This window comes from Amblyomma mixtum, chromosome 3, assembly GCF_055824585.1.
Source record: "Amblyomma mixtum isolate Tamu chromosome 3, ASM5582458v1, whole genome shotgun sequence".
Taxonomy (NCBI): Eukaryota; Metazoa; Arthropoda; class Arachnida; order Ixodida; family Ixodidae; genus Amblyomma; species Amblyomma mixtum.
The window spans coordinates 403,770,395-403,798,041 of record NC_143014.1 but is presented as its reverse complement, the minus strand read 5'-3'; the positions used below and the strand labels follow the sequence as shown (position 1 = coordinate 403,798,041).

The 27,647-nt window shown below is 45.3% G+C and overlaps 1 pseudogene across 1 annotated transcript in view; it reads left to right on the top strand.

The window, feature by feature from the left end:
• The window catches only part of LOC149357436 (uncharacterized), a 42,892-nt pseudogene that overhangs the window by 5,430 nt on the left and 9,815 nt on the right, over positions 1-27,647 (top strand). Inside the window, exons 3-7 of the transcript XR_016291826.1 lie at positions 3,784-5,671; positions 8,897-9,126; positions 11,739-11,828; positions 17,970-18,147; positions 24,732-24,914. The product of XR_016291826.1 is annotated as an uncharacterized LOC149357436 (transcript). The remainder of the gene's footprint in view (positions 1-3,783; positions 5,672-8,896; positions 9,127-11,738; positions 11,829-17,969; positions 18,148-24,731; positions 24,915-27,647) is intronic.

The following is a 27,647-nucleotide window of genomic DNA, read 5'->3' as shown; positions in this document are numbered from 1 at the left end:
AAATTGCTTTTGCTGTGTATATCCTGGCCTAGCTGAGCTAAGCCACTGCCAGTTTTTTCTGGGGCGTTTCATTCCATGTATGATGCAAGTTATGTAATTTAATATATGTTTTTCCATATATAACTACCATTTATTGAGCAAAGTGCTGTACACGCTACCACTACCAGTGCTTTGCACGAGCTGTATCGAGCAGACGCTCTGAACCTATATGGACTCCTGTCTTAAACATGCATCGCTTCCAGCGGGTGGTAATGACGCCCATTTTTCCTGTTTCGTTATTGAAAACTCCGAATTTTGTGTACCGTTGGCAACTTAACTGCTTGAAACTGTAACGTAATGTTTTGTGGTTAACATAATCCGGGGATGTACTACGAAAAAAACGTTTTTATGGTTTGCAAAATTTTGGTCAAGTAGGCCTTTAATGTGATCCAGGATCCTGGAAGCCGGTACTCTTGGGATTGAGAGGAGTGGAAAGGGTGTGTTACTTGAGAGCTTGAGTGTACACTGCAGCATGTAAATGTGGCCACGTCAACAAAATACATTTATTGCCGAGCTCTAAACTCGTAAGTATCTCTATCATGCATAGTTTTGTATGCACAAAAAGAATGCAGAACTAAACGTTAACAAATGTAAAATGATGCACCTCCCTCAACAAAGCGAGAACGCCTATGTGTACACACTCAATAAACTCTGTTTCAGCCCATGTCATCATGCAGACAACTTGGCACAACCATTTCTTCTACTTTAAATTTGAAAGCTCATCCTGACCAAATCAGTGAAAGTGGCAGTGCGAAAGAAATGGGGATGAAGATGTAGAAACATGGGCGACAGGACAAGTGCTGAACTACCAGCTTAATTTTATTCAAAAAATGGGCCACATTTTAAACATTCGAGTGCATCACAAGTCAGGTTATCGATGCAACCATGAAAGTGCATCCAGCACCAAGACAAATCTCCTTTCAGGATGGCGCCATCCAATGATTACATTTCTTTCGTGGTTTTACTTAGTTCCTTTTCCACCTGACACTGCTTTTGTGCAACTAAATGACTAGACCTTTGCTTGTTGGCTCTTTTGTTGTTGATTTTTTTGTTTGTTTTTGTGGTTAATCTGTCTCTGCTTTTGCTCTGATGTAAAGACTCGTTCTGCCCGTGCTTTGGTCGTTTCTTCCGCTTTTAGAGGTATGCCCTCACGTGGTTGCCTGTATCTAGCCTCCAGTGATAATGAGAATGAATGTTGTGTTGCTGCTAGATGCGCATTCATAGTTTTATCAATAACCTGACTTGTGATGCACTCGAACGTTTAAGATCTGGATTGTTTTTCAATAAAATTAAGCGGGTAGTTCAGCGCTTGTCCTGTCGCCTGTGTTTCTACATCTTCATCCCCGTTTCTTTCGCACTGCCATTTTCCATGATTTGGTCAGGATGAGCTTTTCAATTTAAAGTAGAAGAAATGGTTGTGCCAAGTTGTCTGTATGATGGCATGGGCTAAAAAAGAGAGTACTGAGTGTGTACACAGAGGCATTTTTGCTTTCTTGAGAGAGGTGAATTTTTTTCATTTGTGAACGCTTAGTTCTGCATGCTTTTCGTGCATACGGAACTATGCATGATGTAGTAATTTTTATTTCTAGTAGCTCATTACTTGTAATGTTAACCTGTGGCAAAAGTTTGCAATCAAAACGAACTGCGTCTTTGTCTCCTTGGGCAGTTCATGGGTGACATCTCGTTGCAAGTTCTGCAGAAATAATGCAGCTTTATTTGGCTGCAATTTGTGTACTAATTGCTAAATTACATGGATTCGGACAAATGCCCATTTTTGTTCATTTCCATATTCAGTGTGGCCATATCAGAATGTGAGAGGCATGCTATATTGATTAAGAGTCATTTAAGTGTTATATGGGAGAAGAGATGTGAAGAAAACTGAGTTCAGGGGCATGATGGTGGCTGCTGTGTTGTCTGTGCTGTGAGTCTTTGTGGGGATTTATTTCATGGGCTTTGCTTTCCTGAATCATGTCAGCTGCAAAATCCAAGGTTGTGTGCTGCCTGGTTGTGTGCTGCCAGGTTACATATTTTGCCTGTACTTTGAGTTCATTCTTTGTGAGGCCAATACCTTGCAGTCATACTCTCAATGCAGTGCCTAAAAGCGGGCAGTGTGGGAACAATAAAGGCTATTGTAACTATGTTAACCAGAGACACGGACTGGAAATGAAAATTTTAATTATAAAAGATATCATAATGAAATTGGGTGTGCTTATGTGTTTCTTCCTGTTTTCAAAAATATAATTAGTTTCAGTGTATCTCAGTAGTTCCCATAGTATATGAAAATAATTGAAGCATAATTACCTGAATTCTTACGGGTCATTAAGACACTTTCAATTGAAATGAAGCCATAGGCAAAGACCTGCCATCTGGAGCTATGCTAATTATACTGTTTTTGAGGTGCATCATCATATAAAAATGTTCAGTTATGTCCAAGCACCATAATTATGAAATATAGTTAGGTGACATGGTTCACAAAATAATAATGTTCGACTCAGCCAAAAAAAAAAAGCATAGCTCCACAGTTTACTTCTTTCTGCTTTCAACGATATAAGAATATTTGAAATTGCGCCTTAAAAACATAAAAACTTCCGTAAGGCTAGTCACGATGGCAAAAATCATGAAGCTGAGAAAATCTCATTTGAAGTGCGTGTGCCAGCTATTTGGAGGTCGTTGTAGAGGCCTGAAAAAACAGCAGAATGGGGACACTCCAGTAATATTTCGCAGTAGTGAGAAATACCAGGATGTGGGGGAGGGGCCCAGTTTTTAAACAAAACTAAGATGGTGGCCATCGGGAACGTGGTCATGAGAAGCTACAGGCGCGAAGTTCTGTCACATTTCGCTCCGAAATCACAATTTCCACTCTTCGTAGGCGGAGAATATGCAATTGCCTTAAACCTTTTTGTGCGGGTGCTTTGCCATTTTTGCAACATCGAAATTTTCACATTTTTTTATCATTTCAAGACCTGCGTCTCCCCTTAAAGTTGTGGGCATGAACAGAATCTTTATGACATGCTTTCTGATATTGTAGCACTTTGGTTCTCAGTGAAAATTAACACCGTGTGATCTGTGCAAATGCAGTACAAAGCAGCAGGGGGAGTGGGTACCGCTGGTTGCCTGTGTGTTCTGTCACACTAGATCTGCTACAGCTGCTTTTGCTACTTCACTCGTGTGGTGTGCATTGCAGGCTAATATTCCTTAAGAGCGTTGAGCTTAGAATACAGATACCAGGACTACGTAGTGTCACCTTTGGGATGAGGAAGAAGGAAGGAAGAAAACTGTTTTTTTTTTTATAGTTGGTTATATGTGAATTCAGCTCTAACAGACAAGCACACAAAGGGAAGGGCTTGTCCTAGTGTCTGTCCGTACTTGTGCTTGTCCCATTATGCTGTTCCCTTTGTGTGCTGTTCCATTTCCACTGAACTGACACAAAGTGACGAAGGGAGTAAAAAATTGGTTCTTAAGGACCTGTCTACCAATTTAAAGGGGAAAAAATAGTGCACACGAGAAGACGGGACAAGCGAGGAGACACAGACAAGCGCTTGTCCCGTCTTCTCGTGTGCGCTATTTTTTCCCTTAAGTATGTCTGACCAACATGCCCAAGCCTCATCTCTTCTGAAATGTCTACCGATGTTCTTATTTGTGCAAATATGTCTGATTACTGAAGCAACCACTTAACATCCCGTTCATGTTGGGGGCTGGTGCAGTGATTGATTGATTTTTTCTCTTGTCTGGCATTTCATCCAGGAGCGTGTACTCCGATGATGACATTCGAAAGAAGGAGCATGATATTCTTCGAGCCCTCCGCTCCCAGGATGATCCTGCCTCGACAGATGATGAAGATGGTGGCGATGATGATTTTCAGGACATGACTGGCGAGACTGACACCAGGGAGGGAACTCGGGAAGTAATCGAGAGCGGCTCAGCCAATGAACCAGGTGGGGACAATGGCGGCGTGTTTACTGGGTCACTTGAGCAGACGGGGGCTGAGGACTCTCTAGAGAATTTCCGCTCATGCTTTGTGAATGACAATGACGCCAACTGTAGTGAGAACCGTGATGCAACAGCTGGAAATGTAGAAGAACCTCTAGACAGCCTATGCGATAGCACCCAAGTGTACGAGGAAAGCCAAGCCTGCGATGACGTCTCAGACAACCGGGACGAGTGCTCCGTGAGCATGAGCAACAGCATGGTGCGGAGTGGAACATTTGATCTGCAGAGCCAGATGCCGCTCGAGGCAGCCATTGAAAAGTGGAATGGGGAAGAGACAGCAGCGATAATGGGTGTGCAGGAGCATGAGGAGCAACAGCATAGCAACAAATCCACAATTGTAGAGGAGTGCAATAAAGCAGGCTTGAAAGTCTCCACAGAGCAGGATGGAAAGTCTCTGGCACCAATGTCTGCATTCTTCCTGCACGAGAAATCTCCTGCTCCCATGCCAGTGTCATACCAATGCCTTCCGAGATCACCTAAGGTCGGTGGGCAACTTGGCGAGAAGAAGAGAGGCTCTTGTGTTGCTTTTGGGATGAATGATTCTGGCTTCATGTCCCAGAACACATCTGTTACTGAGGCAGTGGCGTACGACAGCCTTAATGATGTGGGGGAAGTGCCCTCGCAGGGTGCTGCTGACCAAGCTGAACTGGGGTCAAACCAGGAGCGTCGCGCATCGGGTGCGCTGTTCCCCTTCTACATCGACATAAACAAGACAAAACCAGAGGAAACCCAGGCACAGCAGCACAAGGAGCCGTCAAACCAAGGTTCGTCTCTGTACATGTACATAGATGCTGGTGGAGATGCTAGTGCAGGCCAGGCCCAGAAAAGGTCACCAGCAAGCAAGCCCAAAGGAGATAGTGATTCGTCCAAACGACCTCAGTCATGCTACATGTACGTTGACTTCAATACAGTTCACCACGATGACTCTCATCCTGATGAGAAGCCATCCTCTCGCACAATGCCATGCACCTTGTCACTGTCGATGTTCATTGACATCAATGATGACCACAGTGAAAGTGTTGTCTGTGCCCACGAAGCGTATAGTAACTACCAGGGAAAGCCTGCAAAGGATGGTGCAAACAGTGTAGAGAGGCAGCGAAGCATTGTTGAACACCGCATGTGGGAACACTTTGAGCGTGAAGAGATATTGGTTGTGTCGGAGGAGATCCCAGCTACGGAACAGCCTACTACTAGAATTGCACCCTGTCCCACTGCTGAAGGGGACGTCTCCTCACCAAAGAGGGTGTCGACATGCCAATCAAGGTTCCAGCCTCCTGAAGTCTGCTTGCTGCCAATGAGCCCGATTCTCAGGCGCAAGGCAAAGCCAGAGCCTGTGAAACCAGCACCCAGGGCATTGCCCGTGAAGTCGTCAACACGGCCCCAGGATGTGGATGCCATGACATTCCACAGGTCTGAGGTGTGCGATGGCGAGGACAGTGATTCCCTAGAGCATGAGAGTGACCGGGAAGGTGATGTGCCTAAAAAGGACGCGTCTTCAAAAGCTGAGGTGTTGCCATCAGCAGGACCAGTGTCATCAACAGTACTGCCCAAGAAACCAGAATTGGAAGTCCTTGTGACTAAGGCTGATACCAGTGTGGTTCAAGAGTCTCCTGCAGTCGTGCCCAGGGAAAGTATACCAAGGGTGCGTACATGCCTCAGATAGTATAGCCCCTTCATGCACTGTGTTTGCATTTGTACAAGTGACCTGAGCACTGTCAGATCCTCCTCTACAAGGCATAATCTCCGCTGGTGTGTGCATTGAAAGAAAGTGCTGAGACTGTATGTGTAAAATGTTTAGTACAGTAGAACCCCGCTGTTACGTTCCTCACTGCTGCGTTTTCCCGGCTGTTACGTCGTTTTCTTCGGGTCCCGGCACAGCTTCCATAGGATCCAATGTATTGGGAACCCCGCTGTTACGTCGTAGCCGAGGAAACGATCCCGCATGATACGTCGCAACCGGGCTTCCCGAACCCGCCCGGGCAATGCGCGCCAACCACCATTTTGATTTTTGACGAGTCTTGGCCCGGCTTGGCTACCGAACTGGCTGCAAGAAGCCGCACGCGAGTTGGAGAGGCCGCCACTAGATGGCTATCTGCCTCGCACGCCGAACGCCGCGATCTTTATCGTGGGAGGTGGTGAGGAGGAGGCGCGCGGCTGCGGTCGCTTATCAGCGCGTCTTTTCTTTCACTCTTTCTTTTTATCTTTTAACTCTCCTCTATCTGCAAGTGACAGCGGTGGTGGCTCGGCTGGAGCCAGTCGGCTGGAGCCAGTCGGCAGGGGCCAGTCGGCAGGGCCCGTGCAATTTCCTTTTCATCCTTCTCAGTCGCAACATCTTTATTGTGCTTTGATGGCGTGATAGTGTTGAGTAAGCGGAAGGGGCTTTCCCTTGAGGAAAAGCTGGACGTACTAAACGCAGTTGACAGGCAGCCAGGGCGGCTTACGCGGAGCAGCGCGGCGAGCAGCCTACAAACATTTCAGTGCTTGACGCTGTGCACAACATCGCTTCAGCGTGGACTGCAGTGAGCGCGTGAACTGCACAGCACTGCTGCGTGCGTGCGGTGTGGCCGCACCGCAAAGCGACGCTGACAGCAATGCGGCCTTTGCTATTGAGAAACGCGTTGTTCTTTCCAGCGAGCGAAAGAAACTGCAATCCACCATTCTCGATTTTTTAAAGTCCTAGGGTCAAATTGCGGAAATTAATTGTTTCAAGTCAAAGCTGCACTGTTTTCATTAATTTTCGGTGCTTTCCTCACTGTTGCGTTTTCCCGGCTGTTACGTTTTTTTTTCCCGGTCCGGTGAAAAACGTATGAACGGGGTTCTACTGTATAACCATTTCAAGACAGGCATGCAACATTAACTAAAAAGTTGTGTTTAAGGTAACCACCCCCCACGTTTTTTAATAGCTCTGGTTTGGATTTGATGAGTGCACATTTTATTTTGTTCATTGTTTTAATTGAAACAGTGAACGACTTTTGCAAGGCTATAGATGAACGTCAGCAGGTAGATGTGGTCTGTGTAGACTTCTCGAAGGCTTTCGATAAAGTTCCGCATCATAAGCTTCTTTTTAAACTACGCAGATTAGGAATCGCTGAAAATATAGTACTATGGATTCAGGCCTATCTAAGTAACCGCTGTCAAGTCGTCAAAATAGAAAGTGCAGTATCGAATAGGCGTGAAGTTCTGTCGGGGGTGCCACAGGGCTCCGTTTTAGGTCCGCTTTTGTTTTTATTGTATATAAATGATATTTCTGCTATCGTCGAATCGCCTGTCAGAATGAAACTTTTTGCCGATGATTGTTTAATTTACTCTCCTGTGGCTTCCCCGGCAGATCAGATGAACATAAATAGATGTCTTCAGTCGTTAAACTCATGGTGCCTGAAATGGGGTATGGAAATAAACTACCAAAAATCTAATTACATGCAAGTAACAAGGAAGCAGAATGTTATGATGTTTCGATACAATATCGGTGAAAATTCCTTAGATCAAGTAAAGTGTCTCAAGTACTTGGGAGTGACATTAACAAATAATCTTGACTGGCGCACCCATATTGAAAATGTCTATTTAAAAGCCTACCAGAAGGTCTGTTTCCTGAGGAGGAAGTTGCCGAATGCGACTAGAGAAATTAAATTGATTGCGTACAAGACGTTCGTGCGGCCAATCATAGAGTACGCAAGTGCAGTGTGGAGTCCTCATCAAAAGGGTTTAAAACGGAAACTGGAAAGATTGCAAAGGATGTCAGCACGTTTTATATGCTCTAAATACCGCCGCACTGATTCAGTCACAGCAATGCTAAAAGAGTGTCAGTTAGAATCACTAGAAGAAAGAAGACTAAAGCAGAAATTGAAACTTTTTTTTCTGATAATGAATGATAAAGTCAAAGTTAATAAACATCACTATGTTACACCTCCCCTGAAGCGTTGCCCTCGGAAAAATCACAGTAAGGTATTACAACCTATTATTACACGTACTAAGTCTATCGCTACTCCTTTTTTCCCGATGCTGTAGAAATTTGGAATCAACTACCAAGTGACGTTGTGGACCAAACAGATGTAGACAAATTTGTGATAGGTGTGAACGCGTTCCTGGAAGATTGCTGTGCAAATCTGTAATTCTGTGCATTTGAGTGTTTCTTTTTTTAGCGAAGAGAATTGCACTTGTGTCTGTATATGTTTCCCTCCCTGTAATGACCCTCATGCAGAGGGTGAACAGTATGAATAAATAAATAAAAAAAAAAAATCTTTGGAGCTTATATGGGTGCACAATGTGCATTTTGCAACACAGGCCATTAGCATGATGCTGGTGACTGAGGCATGATGCTGGTGACCAAAGGGTCCACCACCTTATCCAAGCACAGGAGCTCAGACCTGACTAATCCAACTAAAGCACTTCTTTCTCTGTAAATTACTGCATAAAGTGTCAGGTTTAAAAGAATGAACACAGAGTTCAAATTTTGTTTGATACCACTTCTGGGATGCTGATTCTGGGGATGCCTAACCTTGTCTGCATTTTCAGTGTGGTATACTTCTGACCTCCTCCTGCTCTTCAGTGTTTGATGGGCAGTGAAACAGGGACATTCTAATTGATGGATTGGCATCGGAGAGCAGCTCACAAGGTGGTGAACACTATGCTGGTGACACTTTTACGTGATATCAAGTCCTGGTGTAAAATATGCTTTATGAGTGTTTCCAAGGGTGACATCAAGGGCTAGCATTTATTAAATAGTTGCAGATATCCTTGCAGTGATAGGTTAACAAAAAATTGATCCATATCTTAGTGTAATGTAATTAGTGTAACCATTTGCGGAGTGTTTTGTGGGTGCCCTGGTATCCTTGCTTCTTTCCTTATGTGCTGCCTATGCCTACCGCAGCCTCCCTTCTCTCCTGGAGATGGGGATGATGATTCAGAGACTGTGTACTCGGAGGTCTCTGAAGTGAGCTGCCTGTCAAGCATCGACAAGAGGATGCAGGAGTCAGGCTGCAGCCCAGAGAGGCTGGGTGCCTGCTCCAAGTTGGGGGACGACCTGCTCAGGATGTTCATTGGCCAGGTGGAGACGGACATCACAATTCGCGTAGAGGGCAAGGACATCGGGGCACACAGGTATGAACACTCATCGACAAACTGTCACCTACTGCACAGGCAATGCACTGCTTAATGTGAGAAGTTGGAGTAGTTTTTGAGGTTAAAAAAAGGATGTACTGACTCTCATTTACAGAAGTGATGGAATTTGAACGGTCATGTGCCTTGCCGACGTGGACCTCAGTGGGTACTTAAAATTATCTGAAACATGCTGTGAAGACTGTTGAAAGGGCTGTAAGGGTGACTCGCATTGTATGTTCTCATGATCTCCTAGCCACAGCATTTGTTGGACAAGCTTTGGCTGGAGGTGTGCTTGCCTCACTAGTTTACCACTTATCATAGGCTTAAAAATTGTAATAAAAATATGAATGGGGTGAGAGGTAAATTGTCTCGCATCATGCACTGCCTGGCATATTGCACCATGCACTGTCTTGTATTTTGCCTTTCCTGTAGAACGAGCAGGCTTTCCCAATAGGACCTGCCAGCTTTCGTTAAATGGGATCCCCATATGGCAATGGGACTTGCTTAAATTCTTCAAGATGAACTTGAGGGCTGAGCTTGTGGAAAGTGGTCGAAGCTGAAAGCTTTTTCAGCAGGATCAGTGATGCTATTGTTGTTGTTTTCCATCTTGCTTTCCTTGCTGTTTTGTTGAGAGCTGAAGATGAAGAGCTTAGGTCATTCCTAAGCTTCTTGGACTTCTGCAAGTGCCAGGCAGTGTTTTCTTCATAATGCACATTCAGACCGTAATGCTTATAGCCTGAGTGGTGAGCACAGAAGACCAGGCAGAAATAGTAGAGAGTTTACGAATGAGTACAGTGTAGAGTATAGAATTTAAAGCTTCAAGATGTATGCAGGAAATTTGATACAGTTGAACTGCTCATTAACGAAAGCCCTCAAGAGCGAAATTCTCGCGGCAACGAAAAAATCTTGTGCCGCCAGCAAACTTCCATAGAGTTCAATGCATTTCCACCCTCTCAGCAGCAAAGGGTTTTTAAAAAGCAGTCCCGCAATAACAAAAGTTTGAGGTAGTGATCTGCAACATTTTTTTCGGCTCATCAGCCAGTTGGGAACGGAGAAGTACCAAAACTGCAGCAGCACACTCATCCGACAAGTCAGGCACATACGTTTCTGCCAGCAAGCATCAGCGCGGTCATTGCTGTTTACACTAGGTTACTTATTTTTTTTTAGCTTAAAGCAGCTTTTTGCTAGGCTGTCTGATGGCAACTATGCAGGCACGTGACGCTTCATGTGACGACACCGCTGGTCATCTGGCAGTTTTTTTTCCTCCTTGCTGGCCGTTGACACTGCCCACTACCACGCTATCTTGCCGTGTGCCGCGTGTACGCCGAAACGCTGAAATCGCCTGTGTCTTGCTTTCGTCCAATGTTTTGTTCGGCGTGTCAGAAAGATTCTGCCTCCTGTTAAAAAGCACAAGTTCTTGGTGCTGCAGGAAAAGTCTGCAGTCATCACCGAAGCTGCAAAAGGGAGAAAGAAGTCTGATATTGCAGAGGAGTTCAGTATCCAGTGCAGCTCACTTTTTACTATTCTGAAATCCAAAAGCAGCATCATAGAGGCACTTAGGCCGGCGTGTGCGTGCAGCACAAGACTGTGGCAACGCCGGTCTGCGAAGACGTCGATAAGGCCGTATTCCAGTGGTTCCTCGACACGAAAGAGAACACGCTGCCTTTGTATGGAAGCCATCTGCAGCAGAAGGCTATTCACATCGCGTGCATTCTGGGGCACAACAACTTTAAAGCGAGCGCTGGATGGCTAAGCCAATTCAAAGCATGGCACTGCATCGTTCACCAAGGTGTTGTCGGGGGAGCCTGTGAGCGTCACGGTGAAGCAGCATCACCCTGGATGCAAGAAAGTTGCGAAAGCATAATGGACAAATGCAAGTCCTCCGAAATTTATAATGTGGATGAAACTGGCTTTTTCTACAAAATGTTGCCATCAAAAACGCTTGACCTGAGGGGACAAAAATGTCATGGCGGTAAGCTGAGCAAAAAGCGGGTGACCATTCTTTTGCATTCAAACATGGACGGATCCGACAAGCGTCTTCTCCTCGTGATCAGCCAGAGCACGACGCCACAGTGCTTTAAAGGTAACCGAAGGCTTCTGGTTGAGTACACTGCTAATCAGAAAGCTTGGATGACACGCACAGTATTCTCCAGCTGGCTGGAAGCCTTTGATGCAGATATGCCAAAGCAGGGCAGATCCATCTGCCTTTTTTTGGATAACTGCAGTGCCCACCACATCGAAGACTTCCTGATGACTGTCCACTTGATTTTTTTTCCCCCCCAAATGCACATCCGTTATCCAGCCTCTCGACCAAAGGGTTATTAAGAGTGTCAAGTCTGTGTACCAGGGGAGACTCATCCGGCGGATGTTGAAGTGGCCCACGGAAATTGATCTTTTCATGTAGTATTTTGCTGGTACATTTTGCACTGCCCTGAGCCATTAGATGGAGTCCTAGCAATTGGGTGGCCTTTGAAGGCATACACTACAGATAGATTTATAGTGCTGGCATTTTCCTGTAGCAGGTGCCTCTGGCAATAGAGAGGTGAAGCTGATGTGGCTTCATTAAGCCCACCAGTTTAATTAGTCTATTGCATTGTTTTTTTTCCTTGCAGGTTCATTTTGGCCTTGCGGTCTGACTATTTCTTGCTCATTCTGAGGGAAGATTTTGCTGCCGAGGAGACCGAGGTCATCAGCATGGATGGGTGAGAAAGGCTTGTGTTCTTATCCTTTTTTCACGCAGCTTTTAGCGCAAGTTTCTCTTACTTGAGAAACTTGGGCTTTCAACAAGTGAGCCTATCATCTCTGATAGGCTGGCTGCTACTGTGCACTCTGAGAGATTTGGTACTCCAGCCAGTGGCCGCGTCGCCGTGGTGTGTGGCGTACGTGCGAGAAGCAGTCATGTTTGCATCTCCAGGCGATGTTTATCTGCCTGAATGCTGAATTTTTGGGACAGGTGGGTTCACCTGAGGTGTGCCAGGTGTTCCGACAGCTGCGCAAAGCAGAGGGCGCTGGATTTTTTGTATCTTGGAAAGATGAAAAGGTCCCCAATAGAGAGTGCAGGGGCTGGTCACGAGAGGCAGCTGAAGAAGCCTTATTCAGCATATTTAGCCGTCATGTCCTTGTAATCAGTGTACGTTGGCAAATGGTGAATTTTTAAGGTCTGAAGCTCCGAAAAGCCTTCTATGTGCCATTCAGCTTTGAGGGAGGCTCTTAAACTGCCAACAAAAGGAGGTGGTTAGATTCGCCTTTGAGCTGCTTCGTCGAGCCATCTTTACAGCAATTTCTGCCCAGTGTAAGGTTGCGGGTGAAGAACTGTGTGAAGTTTTGTTCTTATATTCAGGAGTCCACAGTGCGTGTGTTCTTGATGCATGTATTCTCTCCCAATCCCTCAAGTTGCCCTAGTAGCGATGGTGCTTTCTCTATTTTGTTGAATTAGAAAGCATGGCTATGAAACTGGAAATGTAAAATAATTCGTTATTTTTTGTTGTAGAATGGTCTTTGACCATTACACCTTAGCAACATTTCATTTATGCTGAAGCATCACTCTTGGCTTAATCAGTATTTTAAAAAATAAAAAACGGCCATCTAGTGTTTACCCGTGAATTAGCGTGTTCGGTCCTGAGGGAATTAGAAAATATCAGAATAGAGCAGAACTGCGGGGCTAAAAATTAGCATGCATATGCATGCATAGCAAGTAATATTCAGCAGTCTAGCAAGAGAACAGCAGTTTGCAATTGGTGGCGAGGTGCTGGAAGTAGTAAGAGAATATGTTTATTTCGGGCAGGTAGTGACAGCTGATCCGGATCATGAGAAGGAAATAACTAGAAGAATAAGAATGAGGTGGTGCACATATGGCAGGTTTTCTCAAATCATGATGGACAGTTGACCAATATCCCTCAAGAGAAAAGTATACAACACCTGTATCTTACCGGTACTCACCTATGGGGCAGAAACGTGGAAGCTAACAAAGAGGGTTCAGCTTAAGGTAAGGACAACGCAGCGAGCTATGGAAAGAAAAATGATAGGTGTAACGTTGAGAGATCGGAGGCGGGCGGAGTGGGTGAGGAAACAAACGCGGGTTAATGACATCCTAGTTGAAATCAAGAGGAAGAAGTGGGCTTGGGCAGGGCATGTAATGCGAAGGCAAGATAACCGCTGGTCCTTAAGAGTAACGGTGTGGATTCCAAGAGAAGGCAAGCGTAGCAGGGGGTGGCAGAAAGTTAGGTGGGTAGATGAGATTAAGAAATTTGCGGGAATACGGTGGCCACAACTGGTGAAGGACAGGGTTAATTGGAGAGACATGGGAGGGGCCTTTGCCCTGCAGTGGGCGTAGTCAGGCTGATAATGATGATGATGATGGTCATTTTTAGGGTAGAAGCATGAAAAAGAAATAGACAACAAACATTCTATGGCATGGCTAGTGGATGCCTAGATGGATGTGCGAAAATTAACACGGCAAAAGGAGATGGCAGGAAGTGTAAGCACTGTATGAAGGCGCTCAAACACGTGCATCGCTATGCATAGAAATGTTCTGCTGGCAAAATGAGCAAAAGTGACTGTCAAGCATGTTTTCATCATCGCCTGCAACGTTTTAAGCATGAAGGTTCGAGTAACAAGCGCAGCATCGCTGTTGCTTTCACCCCACTGTATGCAGCAACTACACACCCTCTCAGCACTGCATCAGCTGCGATTAGGACTGCGCCCCTGAAAACTCTGTCATGGCGCCTCTGTTTCCTTTAACCGACCAAAATAAATGCATGGCGAAAAGCTGCTGTGACTGGGTCTAATGCCAGTCAAGGCACCAAATAAGGTGTGCTGTCATGCAGACGCCGCCACGAAGGACTACTACCAAGATGGCACTTGACTGCTTCCACTAAACACGTGCATGCACAGTAGGCTTTGTAAAATTGGCCTGTTATCTTGTTGCTGAAGCTCTGGCACATGTCTAACAACTTCTGGTAGTCAAATTTTTGTCGAGTGTCCATTTGATCTGTTCAGTTTCGTTGACCATTAGCATTTCCACATAAGTTGATGCGCTGTGGTGGCGCAGTGGTTAAGGCATTCTGCTACTGAGCAAACATGAGGTTGTAAGATAAATTCTGGCCACATTTTGATGGGAGCAAAATTGAAAAATTCCTGTGTTCTGTGCAATCACTTTAAAAGCCCCTTGGTGGTTGAAGTAAATCCATGACCCTTCATTATGACATCTCTCGGGGCCTGTATGCCACTTTGGGATGATAAATTGCACATATGAACCAAATATGCGTAGTTGACATGCTGCACTAGCTTATTGTGTAGACTGCTCTTGTGGTATTTAAAGGAGTATAGACACCATATTTTTGCTTGTGTGTTTTCGTTCAAATGATGTGTTAGACGTTAGTACACATATATCATCCTGTGGTAATTGCCTACAACCGCTATATAATTTATATTTTAATTTCTTCTTGATGCTTTCGGTTTCATCAGCCGAACAATGGCAGTGACGTATAGTTGGTGTTTAGGACACGTGAGCCATGGAAAAGCGGCTGTGTAGTTGCCAATGTGTTGTTTTTGTCGTTCCAAATCTTGAAGCAGGCTGGCTTAAGGGTTGTAGTGAATTAAAACTACGTAGTGACTCGCGTGACCTAAACTGCAACCATGTCACTGCCTTTGTTCGGTTGATGAAACCGAAACAGCATAAGAGAAGAAATTCAATTATAAATTTTTTAGTTGTCGTAGGCAAATACCACGTGGGGAACAATGTATTCTAGTGTCTAACGCATCACTTGAAAGAAGAAATGTAATTAATATTAGGTTTCTGTGGTACTTTAACTACCAAGGGGCCTGAATCCAAGCCATTGAATGCCAAGGCTATGAGATATGTGCGATAGGCAGCAGAATACCATTCATTTTCTTTCTATGTCATATGTAATGCGTCAGGCATGGCAGGGTACATCTCACCAGAGTTGAGAATAGCACAAACAGGTGTTGTTGTGTACATATTATGACACAGTAGTTTCACATTGTTGCAAATCATAATGTTGAAATGTTTCAAGCGAGTTGGGCTAGGTTTTAAAGAGTGGAAAATTGACATGAAGTTTGATATTCGAATGTTTTCTGAACTTTTAAGTGTAAGAGAAGATGATGAAAGGAGGAAGAGTACGTTGCTGGTGTTACTATCAGGCATAGGATTATTGCACTGACTCATTATAATGTTTGGCGCCGGAATCATGAAAAAGAAGTTCTGCCCTTCACATACCTGAGGACATGCAATAGCATGTAACAAGCCTTTGACTGTGCAGTGTTGGTTTGAGAACCAGTGACAGCACAACCCTTGCAACAGTCTCTGTTTAGCAGCCAACAAAATTCGAGGGTGCGATCATTAAGCGAGTGCGAGTGCATTATGCGAGTAAATGAAATGAAGTCACTTATTCCTTGCATCTTCTTTTGTGCGCTCCTCAGCACTAAGAATCATCGCACTTGGCACTCAGAGGTGCTGTCTCTAGCGACGAGTTTCTCACAGCACCGCTGCTATTCTATGTGATGTGCTGTACCAGTCACCTTAACCACATGCTGATGGATTGGAGCCTGTGTTTTTCAACCTCTGCAGCATTTACAATTTTACGCGACAGCGTATACAGCTCGTTTGGTCGAAAAGCCTTCGGTGTCATAGTAGTGTCAGCACCGCGCTTCGGAAAAAATCGTATCATGCCAACCGTTTGCCACAGAATGTTCCAGATGGTGTAATACGATTCAGTGTTTCATGCCACATAAGCATACTAGTTAAGTTAGAGCCTAGCTTGCGGCAGGGATTCGAACCGTCGACCTATAATTGGGGGAACCGGTGACCTTTAATTGGGGACTGCGTATCATGCACAGTTCAGGTGTCCACCATGATAAGTGAGTCTGTTATTGCGTCATTTCCTTTCCTCAAAAAAATCAGTTTTCGATTTGTCTAACGGGCGACAGCATTCCGTGGACTCCCTGGCAGCGCTGCAAGACGTTGTCGCGTTCCACTCTTGAAGGTGTAGCTTAAGCATCCTCCAAATTTTTCTTAATTTTTGGGTTGTTCCCAAAGTTTTCTTCCCCGAACCAACATTACCCATCATGTGAGCAAATACGGTATATAACTGTTGCATCTCATGATTACTCACCTGTAAGGGTCAGTTGTGGAGACTGACAAAAATGCTTGAAGCTGAAAACAGTCCAGCAAACAATGGAAAAGAAAATGTTATACAGCAAGGGGCAGGAAATTATTTTTGCAGAGAAGAAATGCAAGTTGAAAATGGTTTAGCTGAAATTATGATGACAAAATGAACTTCTTGTAATGTCATTACATGTCAGGGCATGTATTCCACACGACAGGTAGAAAACTGGCTCAGAAAATTGGGTAGAGCGGTGAGGTTAGGAAATTTACTTAGGTAGTGTGGCTGGTGCTCGGACAAGACAGGAGTTTTTGGAGGTCAACTGAAGAGGGCTGTGTCCAGAAGTCGATTTCACTTGGACTATGGTGTACAGGTTGAGTGCCTGTGCCAACTGGCAGGGGGAGTGCAAGCATTTTTTCCACGGCATGGCGGTGGCGCCGCGAGTGAAAAGACTGTTCACTTCCTCTGCTGTGCCCATATGAAGCTGATGCACTTGACCCCAGTGACCAAGCAGGGAATTTTGATATGGAGAAACTAGAAACTGCACGACGGTAGCCTAAATGCTATTGCATTAAAAAAATTTGCACCATACTCATCTCTTGGATCCGAATATAACGTGATGTGCATTCTGAACCGTTATTTGATCTGTCACGGACTACTGCAGATTCTTTGTTCTCGATCAGTCTTCCCGTAGCCCTAGCCTTTTTGGTTTTCAGCAAATGATTTATCATTCATCATCACCAGTTCTGGGAATTTAAGTTTTCTTCACAGAAAGTTAGTTGTCTTACCTATGCCTCCCCATAGTAAACAAGCAAGTGGTGGGGTCTTAGAGCAATGTATCTCCAAGCTGTCCAAAGAATCGGGTGGGAGTAGGAGGTATCCCATGTTCACACAGGCTGGCAGTGCCCATGTCCACAGGGGAATGAGCTTTGGCTGCCACCAAAAAAAAATTAAACACTAGCACTCGGCCCATATTGGTTGCTCTACATAGCCAACTACTTAAAAATAGTTTCGACATGTGAAAAGCATTACCCTCAATGACAAATGTGTTGTACCATTTGATGAGCTGTTCCTCGAAGTGGCATTCACACGGAGTGCAGTACCTTCTCAGCCAATGGAGAGCAAATTTGCATCTCCTAAACAATTCTTAATGCAGTGGCACCAAAGCAATAGAAATTTGGGTATCTTTCTTGCCAATTTCAGGCTGGCCTTACAGATTCTGGTCTTCATTTTTAGTATAAAGCCCGGGGCTTGTTGCAAATAGCGCTGTGCGAGAACTGTCTGAAACAGACAAAAATAATGCAACTTGTACCTTTACTGTTTTATTGCCAGACAGTCCGTATATATTTTAGCCATCGTGTCTAGTAATAGTAAACACAATAAGTAACATTGTGAGCCAAGATCAAGGTTAGCAAAAGGTTAGATGTAATCGTGACAAGTAGCAGATGACCCTTACATGAGCACTGGGGCTTTAATGTACTGAGAGAAGCAGTGCCATTTTTGCCGTCACGAAGTGGAGACATGGGGAGTTGCACTTTCTGCTTTGCCAGTTGGCACTCCTACTCATCTGGCCACCATACTTGGACTGTGGGGGTGGTGATGATGGTGCTTATTCTTGTGATGAGAACAACTCTAAACAGTGTGCTCTAACTTGGGGAATACAGCACTTCATGGGTGGACAGCCCTTGGCTGAGTGTTAATGCTCTCTGTGTGCTGCAGGTTCACGCATGGTGCAGTGGTCTTTGCTCTGCACCACCTGTACGGAGGCACGGCCAGCCCTCCCCGGGAGGTGCATGTCTCGGAGCTGGCCCTCCTGGCTGAAGTGCTCGGGGTGGACAGCTTGCGCCGAGTGGTGCTCTCCCATGTGCGCACTTACTACTGCCACTTCTTCCACAAGGTGTGTGCGTGCATGGGACCTGGCTGCCCAGCCTGTGTTTTCCGCTCCCTTGTTGCAGATAGCTGTGGGAGTAGTTCAAATCAAATGAAATGCTTATTTTCCTTGTAATAATATTCTGTCTACGGAGATAGTTCGAAAGAAAAAACTGGTAATGGTGCAAGAAATGAGGACACGGAAGGCACACAAAAGACAGGACTGACGCCATCCTGTACTGTCTTTAGATAGTTTCTTGTGAGCTTTGTGCAAGGAGCGAGGCAGGACAAGATTAAAAAGCTAGGTCTGACTGTCACCAGTTTGCTGTCGCAGATAAGCAGTCATGAGTTTTTGTAGCTTACATACCAGTCTTCACTGCCACCTGTAATAATTTGTAACTCAAGTTATCTGTGCACTTGCGGATCACTCTAGCTGTGTACTGATTGCATGGTATAAATAACAGCATTTCACACTGCACCGACGCATAATTTGACATAATGTAGCGGGCACACACTTAATGCGCCATTACTCAAGCCTGTGTTGTGGCAGTGAAATCTTAAGCAGTTGCTAGCATGTATTAGGCATGATGTTTAGTGTGGCAGCTTGTACGATTTGTTTCTGAAACATAAATCGTACCACTTGCTCAATGGTATAGACCATAGAAACCACATAAGTGTGCATGCCCATGTGTTTTGACATAGTGATTGTGCACTGTTTGTGGCCAAAATGTGGCCCAACTTTTTTCATGGCTGCCACATACAACTTTATTTGTGCAGATGCAGAGTCTCGGGTACTTTCTGCATGCATAATGAAAGGTTTTTTTTTTTTGGTGGGGGGGGGGGGGGGGTTGATGGGGTTTGATGGGGGGGTGCCAAGGAGAGAGCAGTGTTTATGGAGCATGTACAGTCTGGCCAGAATGAAACATGAACAGCGCCTTTGAACGAAACAAAAGGATATATTGAGTACTTTAAGCTGCAGCGTACAACTTGCCTTATTCACGTTTCTGGGTATAGGATCTACCGAAGTACATATTAAAACTGGTTGTATAAAGCAACATCTCGCTGCAAACTAGAAAAGTGCGGCATATGAGTGTTCGCGTTCCAATCTGACCGTACCGTCCTATGACATTCTTACTGGGGGTAAGAGTGCTGTCTGACGGTATGTGAAGCGGGATTTTCTGTGCTGTCTGGCTGACACTTCTCAAGCGCAGCCCATGTCTATTTCGGTGATCACCTGGGCTAATTTGTCGGCACATCTGTCTTCTGCCATACCACAGTGTAGCTCTCGACAAAACATATCTGTTGAAGTCCATAGGGCACGCTTGCATGATCTTTGCTTGCATATTGTCATTACTGTCGCTGAACAACTCATCAGTTGGAAGTTTAGGGGAGAAGTGGTCTTTAATCCTTTTTTCTCTCAATTAGCCAGCTAATGGTAAAAATTTTATGGCATTCATAACTTGTTTGTTCCTTGGATACAGTGCTGAATGCTTGCAAAATATGAATTTAGCATTTTGTTTAGGTTGGAAATATTTGTACACTTTTATTACTTACTTTCAGTATGGAAAAAAAATTTAAAGGCTGAGGCTTCCGAAACGCACGAAATCGGAAGTTTTACAAATATGATAGGAATCAACTGGTTTTCAATTCTTGTTTGATTGCAGCTGTGTTTGTGGAACATTTTTTCTAGTTGGATAATTTCGAGTTTCTTGTTTTTTTTCCCACTGTGAGTTCTGTCCTTAAAATTGGAACCTGAAAGTTTGCTGTCACACCACATAGAGGGCATTTTAGCTCGCCGTTACACGTTCTTCGTGGGTACTGCCAGTTTTTTGTGATGCTGCTGTCTGAGCATCCAATTAAATCTGTTTCTCATGGAGTGCACTTGTTGCTGATGTTAGTGCCTTCGGTTAATATTTTTTTAGATAGATATGCTTCTATTCAGGCAACAAGGTCTAGGATACGAGGGCAAAAGGCAGATGTGCTCTGCCTGACGGGGCCCGTGCACCCGAAACACTTCATAATGCTCAGCCCTGAATGTGTTTTATTTTGTGTTTTCATGCCTTTTTGACTGCATGTCACATTGTGAGCCAGAAAGTGTGGTTATTAAACGTTGTCTCTTTGCTCATGCTCCTTTCAACTTTCAAGATAGTATTGTAATGCAAGCAGTGGGCTAGCTGAAATCTATGCACAGGCTTTGCTGCAATTCCTCATGTCCCAATCATGCTGATGGACAGCACATGAATGGTTGCCTCCAGCAGCTCACTTTTTTTTTTTTTCACATCAAAAAAGGCGCATCGTCAGTTTTCTTGGCACAGAGGTAGTTTATGCTCGCTTTTCTCAAAATCTGTTGCATTTTCAGCGGAATTTTCAGTTTCTGCATTTTTTACCCATTTGGTGTCTAAAACGTGGATTCACGCGCTTGCTTCTGCCACCCTGAAATTTAGTGCCTAAAGGTGCAGTCTCTAGTAATGACAGTCAGACTGTGTGCCGTTTTGTTTTTCTCTCTCTATCTCTCTCGTTGAGAGCCTCAATTAACTCCCGTGCCTGTGTCCCTTGCTCTCCCTGTGGCAGCCATGCAGCCAGTGCATAGCTGGTGTGGCCGAGTGCCTGCAGATGGCACCTTGCTGCAGTGGGCTGCGGGAGCTGCAAGCCCGGGCGGTTCAGTGGGCGGGACGCCACTACGTTCGGGTGTGGCCTCACCGGGCCTTTGCCACCGTTCCCGAGCACTGGCAGCAGCAGTGCTACGCAGCCACCCTCCAGGCACTGGTGGGTTGCTGCTGCTTGGGCCCCAGTGCACGGTAGCGGCAGATTTGGGTGGTTCTGCTTTGGCAGAGCAGATTCTTCCTTTCCTTCAGGAGTCCACTGTAGAATGCAGCTTGTCTGGATACCAAGTGCAAGATACTGGAACAGCGTGAACATAAAACACATGCATGACGACTCGAGCGTTGAGCTCCCATTCAGTGAAAGCAGTTTGTCTGATATTGTTAGACCTAAATGGAAGAGAGCTTCAGGTATTTTTAAGTTATTGTTTGTGCACTTGTGATTATGTTTGTGGATTTAATTTGTTCCATTCCAGAAGAGTACACCTTGATGGCAATTAAGGGGGGACACTGGTCTTGAAAAGAAAATTCTATTAATTTAGTCATAGTTATGAAATTTTCAGGGCACATGTATTTTTGTGCACTGATTCTAGATATGACATTTAATTTCATGTAAAACAATTCCTTGAGCACTTATGCACTTTTTGTGCAAGTATTTTGCAGAGAGTTTTGAAGAAAATTTGCTGCAGGAAACTCGCTGAAATATATGCCATTGGGTTCTCTTGACACCAAGGAATACAATAAGGGTAAAATTATCATCCTGGCTCTCATAGAACTTGAGTAATAGGGTACTGAAGCTGCCACTTCATAAACAGGAATACAGTGAAAGCTCGTTATTTCGACCCCCGTTAATTCGGCAAATCGGATAATTCGACGCGCGCGCGAGGTCCCTACAATTATACATAGGAGTCTATGGGGCGAAACTCTCGTTAATTCGAACAAATTCTGCCGTGCGTCGGTTAATTCGACTTCACTCCGCAGCCCGCCAAGCCGGTGTGCCGAGAGCAAAAAGAAAAAAACACTGCCATGAGCGGCGCTACTGTACAGCTGATAGGCCATCCCTATGGTCATATCATCCATCCATCTGTCCATCCATCCGAGGAAGCGAGTTAGCGGCGGCCGAAGCGGCTGGCGTCTTTTTTTTTTGTGCTTTGTTGTGTCGCAGCAGTCGCTATCGCGGTTATTTACGGCGCCTTTTTTGGTAAATGCGCGCTTTGTCAGCGTGTTTACTGCGCTACTTGTTGTTGCTGTTTTGTTGCGACTGAGAGAAGGGTGAAAGGAAATCGCAAGGGATTGCCTACTGGCTCAGCCACCACCGCTGCCATGTGAGATAGAGGAGAGTTAAAAGATCAGAGAAAAAGATAGAGAAAAGATAAGACACCCGTGCACAGTCCCCGTGCAGATAAGAGGAGAGTTAAAATAAAAGATCAGAGGAAAGATAAGACCGTTGTTCCCCCCCCCCCCCCCCCCCCCCCCCCCCCCCCCCCCCCCCCCGGACGCTGGTTGAAAAAACAGATAAGCGGGGAGCGGCGCTCCCTTCACCTCCTCCCCGCGCTGCTTTCCGGTGGGTAGCGCCCGCGCAGGGCCTGGGCGCCTCGCCTTCGTGTCCTGTCAGCTGACACAGGCGCTGACAACAACGACGATTTACGATTGTGAGCAGTTGCCCCAAATGCCAAAGTACACGGTGAAAGAAGCCGCAGAAGCCTTGTCCGTGCGGGAGGACTTCTGTGAACAAATCCCTGACTGCGCGTGCGCCGTGGAGCACCTGGCAGCTGTTAGAGCTATCGTAGTCGCTCAGATTCGCTCGAAAAAGCGGACGGTGATTACAGATTTCCTTGCCAAATAAAGGTATACGTCCTCTTGCGGCAAACATTGTTTTTTGTTGTTCGTTCGATAATTCGACATTCGGATAATTCGACAATTTTTCGCGGTCCCGTCAGTGTCGAATTAACGAGCTTTTACTGTACACACTTTCCTTCTCATTTCTGAAGCGACAACTTCAAAACTCTAACTCAAGTTCTATGATAGGCAGGAAGACAATTTCACCCTTATTGTATTCCTTGGTGTCAAGAGAACCCAATGGCAGACATTTCAGCGAGTTTCCCGCAGCAAATTTTCTTCAAAACTCTCCACAAAATACTAGCATAAAAAGTGCATAATTGCTCAAGGAAATGTTTTACATGAAATTAAATGACACATTTAGAATCAGCACACAAAAATACATATTCCCTGAAGATTTCGTAACTGTGACTTCATTAATAAAATTTTTTTTTTCAAGACCAGTGTCCCCCCTTAATCCTTTAGACAATTTATATTGTGTTAATAATTAAATACACTCCAGCCCATTTATAACACTTATAATGGACACAGTTGTAACGAACACTCGCTTATTACGAACAAGGGCAGTGCTACCGTCAAAATATGCATTAGAGCAATGGCATTGCATCTCAGATACAATGAACACCTGTGGCTGCACAGCTCGGTTACAGCGAATGATTAGGCGGTGTAAACTCTGCCGGCAGTCGAAAAACAGCACTTCTTGCAGGAGCGGAGAGTGACGAGCATTCTAATCGCTACGTCACTCTCTCCCTGCCACCGTGACCTCCGCAATCAGCTCCGGCAGCGCTCCTCTGCCTATGAAAATAATGCGCCAACACAAAAAAGCGTGAACAGTAAAATCATCAGCAGATGAGAAATACAGAACATATGAAATGCCGACAAAACATTTTATCGGATGCGGCCGGCAAAATCTCACGCCTTGAAAGGAGACACTTAGCGCCGGTGGAAAGTGGAGCAAGCTTCGCATTAGCGGCTTTCTGTGAAGGAGCATGCAAGGCAGCGACCGGTGCTCGCCATTTGTCATTGGGAAAACTTGCAAGGCGCAGTGCTTTGGAAGCTACATTCTCATACGCTACATGCATAGCAGAAAAATCTGAATGGTGCATGACTTTTTTTTTTTTGAATAGTGTCACTAGGCATAAGTTTAGAGGAGGCATGAGGATGACAGGCAACTTGCGTGCAAGTGGCTTGTTGAGTTTTATGATGACATTTCGAAAAAAAGAATGGTCCTTCTCGTGCTCGACAACTATGTGGCACACCACGCTCTTCTGCCGCCAAAAGCGACGAGCAATACCAGCCACTTGACAAAGGCATAATTCACGTGCTGAAGGTGTCGTGTCCGGCGGTGCGTCACCAGTACATACTGATGATAGCAGTCGACCGACCAGATGCTGTCTCAATGGTTAATGCACTTGGCTGCTGAGCCTGAGGATGCTGGTACAACACCAGCTTCGGTGGTGGCTTTTCGATGGAGGTGGAATGCAAGGCGCCCGTGTATTATGCAATGTCATTGCATGTTAAAGAACTTTAGGTGGTTAAAACTCCCCTGGACCTCTTCATTACTCTTTCTCCTAGCCCACGTGCAGCTTTGGGACATTAAACCCTAAATACCACCAATCAATTGTTTAATTCGGGCGTTCTTTTTAGCCCTCTGCTTTGCTTTTAAACGCTGAGTTTGGCAGACTAACTCAAGTCTTGCTCTGGTTCATTTCTGCTAATTGATAAGCCAACAGTGAAGTAGAAAGCTTAAATTTTATTTTTTTCTCCTCCTTTTCAAGTGAGAGCTGACAGCTTCATGAAGACTTGTAGGTAGTATTTGTTTGACATAGCCAGCCCATGTGGTTAGTAATACATGCTGCAGAGTCAGTTCCTTTAAACAATTAATTTCTCAGAAAGCATTTGCTTCTGTTTTGACTGTCATGAAATTTCATGCCATTGCTTGTTTATTCTTCACTTTTTTTTTTCTTTTTCAAAGTTGTTGCTTCATATTGTTGCCAGATTTTCTTTATCTTGTTGGCTTGTTGCATTCTTTCTTGTACCAGTTGTTGAATTTTTTTTTTGTTTAGATAAGAGAAAAAATGCCTACTTGCTGCATTGGACAGAATAGGCGTGCACTTACTGTTGTTGTGGACCCTGTGATGACTTGGGCTGGCCGTTGTTTCTCCATGTGCAGACAGCAGAGACGGCCATTGACATGGCTCTGAATTGTGAGCGCCTCTCTGTGACCCTGCCCCGGGTGCGATGGGCAGAGTCGGCACTCTCTCTGGCCAACCGCCTGCTGCAGGACTGCGTTGGCCTCATGTCTCGGGAGTTTGACCAGGTGCTTCAGAGCAAGGGCTTCCTCGACCTCGGAAAGGTGCGGGCATCACTGGCTGCCCCTTGCACTTGTTCATCCGTATAAGAATAGCACAAGTTAGCTGGGCACAGAAGCTGTGCCACCTGCTGCCATGGGGCAGAAAATGGCTGCTGTTGGTGGTATAGCTGTCAAGTGAGGGGCGTGTGAATTTGTGTGCGTGCAGTGTTCGCGTTCTTCATTGAAATCTGCACCTTTTGTAGTCTTCTATCTGAGATTTGTCTAGTTTTATCTGTGATTGGCACCCTTTCATTGTAACCTTGCAAAATAAAGAGCAGGCAAAAACAAACATGTGAGTCAAGAGAGGTGGAAGGAAGGACAGGGCTGATGTGGAAATGCCAGCGTGAGGAATAACACAAGTACACACACAAGTAGGGGTGTGCGAAGAGTGGTTTTTTGGTTCGAAGCGAATTCAAAGTGAATAGGATTTTCTTTGAATAATTTCGAAGCGAATAGTTCGAATAGTACTTCTGGCACTAAAAAGAGGCTGAATGACAGCGCGCATTTCTAAACCCATTTATTTTTCCAACACACAAAGCTAGTACATATTGCACTGAGGCTTTATTTAAAGCCGCTCTTCAAAATTTTAAGGAAGCACCTAAAGTGAGTGAAGAACAATTTTTAGTTGCTTAGTTAATCAAAAGTTAAACACATAAAAATACCACCTGCTTTCTAATGAGAAATTAGAGATAAAATACGAAAAATGAGAGTATAACAGAACGGTGCCATTAGTACAGCCAGTAGTTGAAACCACAGGAGTAACTGCACTACACTGCAGCAAGAGCACTAAGAACAATTATAAAAAAAAAAACATTCTGCACTTCCGGGTGACAGCTGCCATTAACAGCCCAGCATGCTCCAATCTTAATGTTCTTGTTCAAGGACACAAGCTGGTCTACGTGACGGGTGAGCAGGCTCTCTCTCTGACAGCGCACGATGTTTCCTGCAGCTGAAAACAGCCTTTCGCTGGTAGTCTGCGTTGCTGGGCTTGAGAGGCATTTGCGTGCAAGTGGTGCTATGGGTGGGTACAGGTGGCTGCCGTTGGTCCTCCACCATGCCAAAGGGTCTTCACACTGCGGAAGAAGGGGTTTTTTCCAGTACTCTGCGACTTCATTCTTCACTGTATGGCGTGGTCGGCAGCTCTCATCGGAACTAAATTTGCTGAAGGCACACCACACAAAGTCACCCAAAGGTCTTGGAGATGCGCAGCCTCTGCCTGGCAGTTCAGCATGCTGATGCACTAGCACCGTCTCTTCTGCTGCCTCCACAAGGAGACCAAGCGCCCATTTCTTTTCAGCTTCGACAGTGTAGCGTGCATCTTTGTACCTAGGGTCAGCCAGCATGGCCAATGCTGGAAGCTGAGACATCTTGTTGTCCGGAAATCTAGACTTGGTGCTCTTTAGTAGGCTGGATGCAATTCATGCTGCATCATAATCATTCAAATGCTGTGCAAGAACGATGCTTGAGCATTCAGGCAGCAGGATAACTTGAGACTCTAGTTTGGTAGCTGTCCCCAGACAGTTCACTTGTGGCCTGATCAAGCAGTTGCAAGACCTTTACTGATGCTGTTAGTGGCTTCCACTCTTGTGTGGTGAGATTTCCAACCTCATCAAATTCTGAGAGTTCCACAGTAATAGGGGTGCGAAGTCTGGCCATCATGGCATGTTCGCTGTTCCAACATGTCTGCACGTCCTGCACTACTTCAAGACAATCCAAAAGCATGCTTTTCTGAATTTCATTAAGGCGTGCTTGAGCCATGGCACTTCGCTTATACCGACCTACTGTTGCCCTTGCTTTTGCACAAAGCTGTGCAAGCCCTGCCACATTTTTTTGGACATCACTGATGCACAACTGAAGCGTGTGGCCAAAGCACAGCACACCCTGCCATGACTATCGCGCAACCGCCAAAACAAAATTTCTCTCGTTGTCAGTGACTACAAAGGTTGACACCATTCCTTCAGACAAAAGTTCATACTCCTCTATTACAGTTCCGATGAACTTTGCCAAGCTCTCAGCGCTGTAAGCGTCCACCATTTTAGTGCAGGCCAGTATATGTACATGTTGCACAAACGCCTTATTCATCACATGGCAAGTGAAACTTGCATAGCGGTCATTCACTTGCAATGTCCAACTATGCATAGTGATCGAGAAGGACTCCACTCCGCTTCCAAAGACCTCTGTAAGCTTCGTTCGCACCTCTTCTTTTTTTGATGATGACCCCCGAGAAAGTTGTTTGTGACGGCACTGTGTAATTGGGCATGGCGAGTTTCATCATGTCAAGAAAGCCAGGCTCCTCAGTGATGGAGTGCAGGTGCATACCGTGTGTAGTGAATCAGCCGACCGTCTTTGTCATCTGTTGCGCTTTCGGTACAGCCGCCTTCATTTTTCAGCTACTGATGGTTGTTGAACACTCGGCCAGCTCGCCTTTGTCAAGGTGGCAGTGCATTTGCATGCTTGACAGTCGTCCTAGTAGGCCCTAAAGAAATTCGGGTGCCTTTTCAAATGCGTTTAGAATGTTGTCGTCGTCCCTGTTGGTGTCTTCAAAACGGCCTTGCATTTCAAGCAGCGAGCCTCATTGCCGGAGGCAGCTTTCATGAAGTAGCTCCATATTGAATTGCCTTTCATAGACGCATTGACCATGGTGCCAACGATTGAACCAGTGGTCGAATGGGTCAAATGTCGAACACTGAGCCAGGCAGTCACATTTGGTGCACTGACTTGCCACGTGCCTCTGCA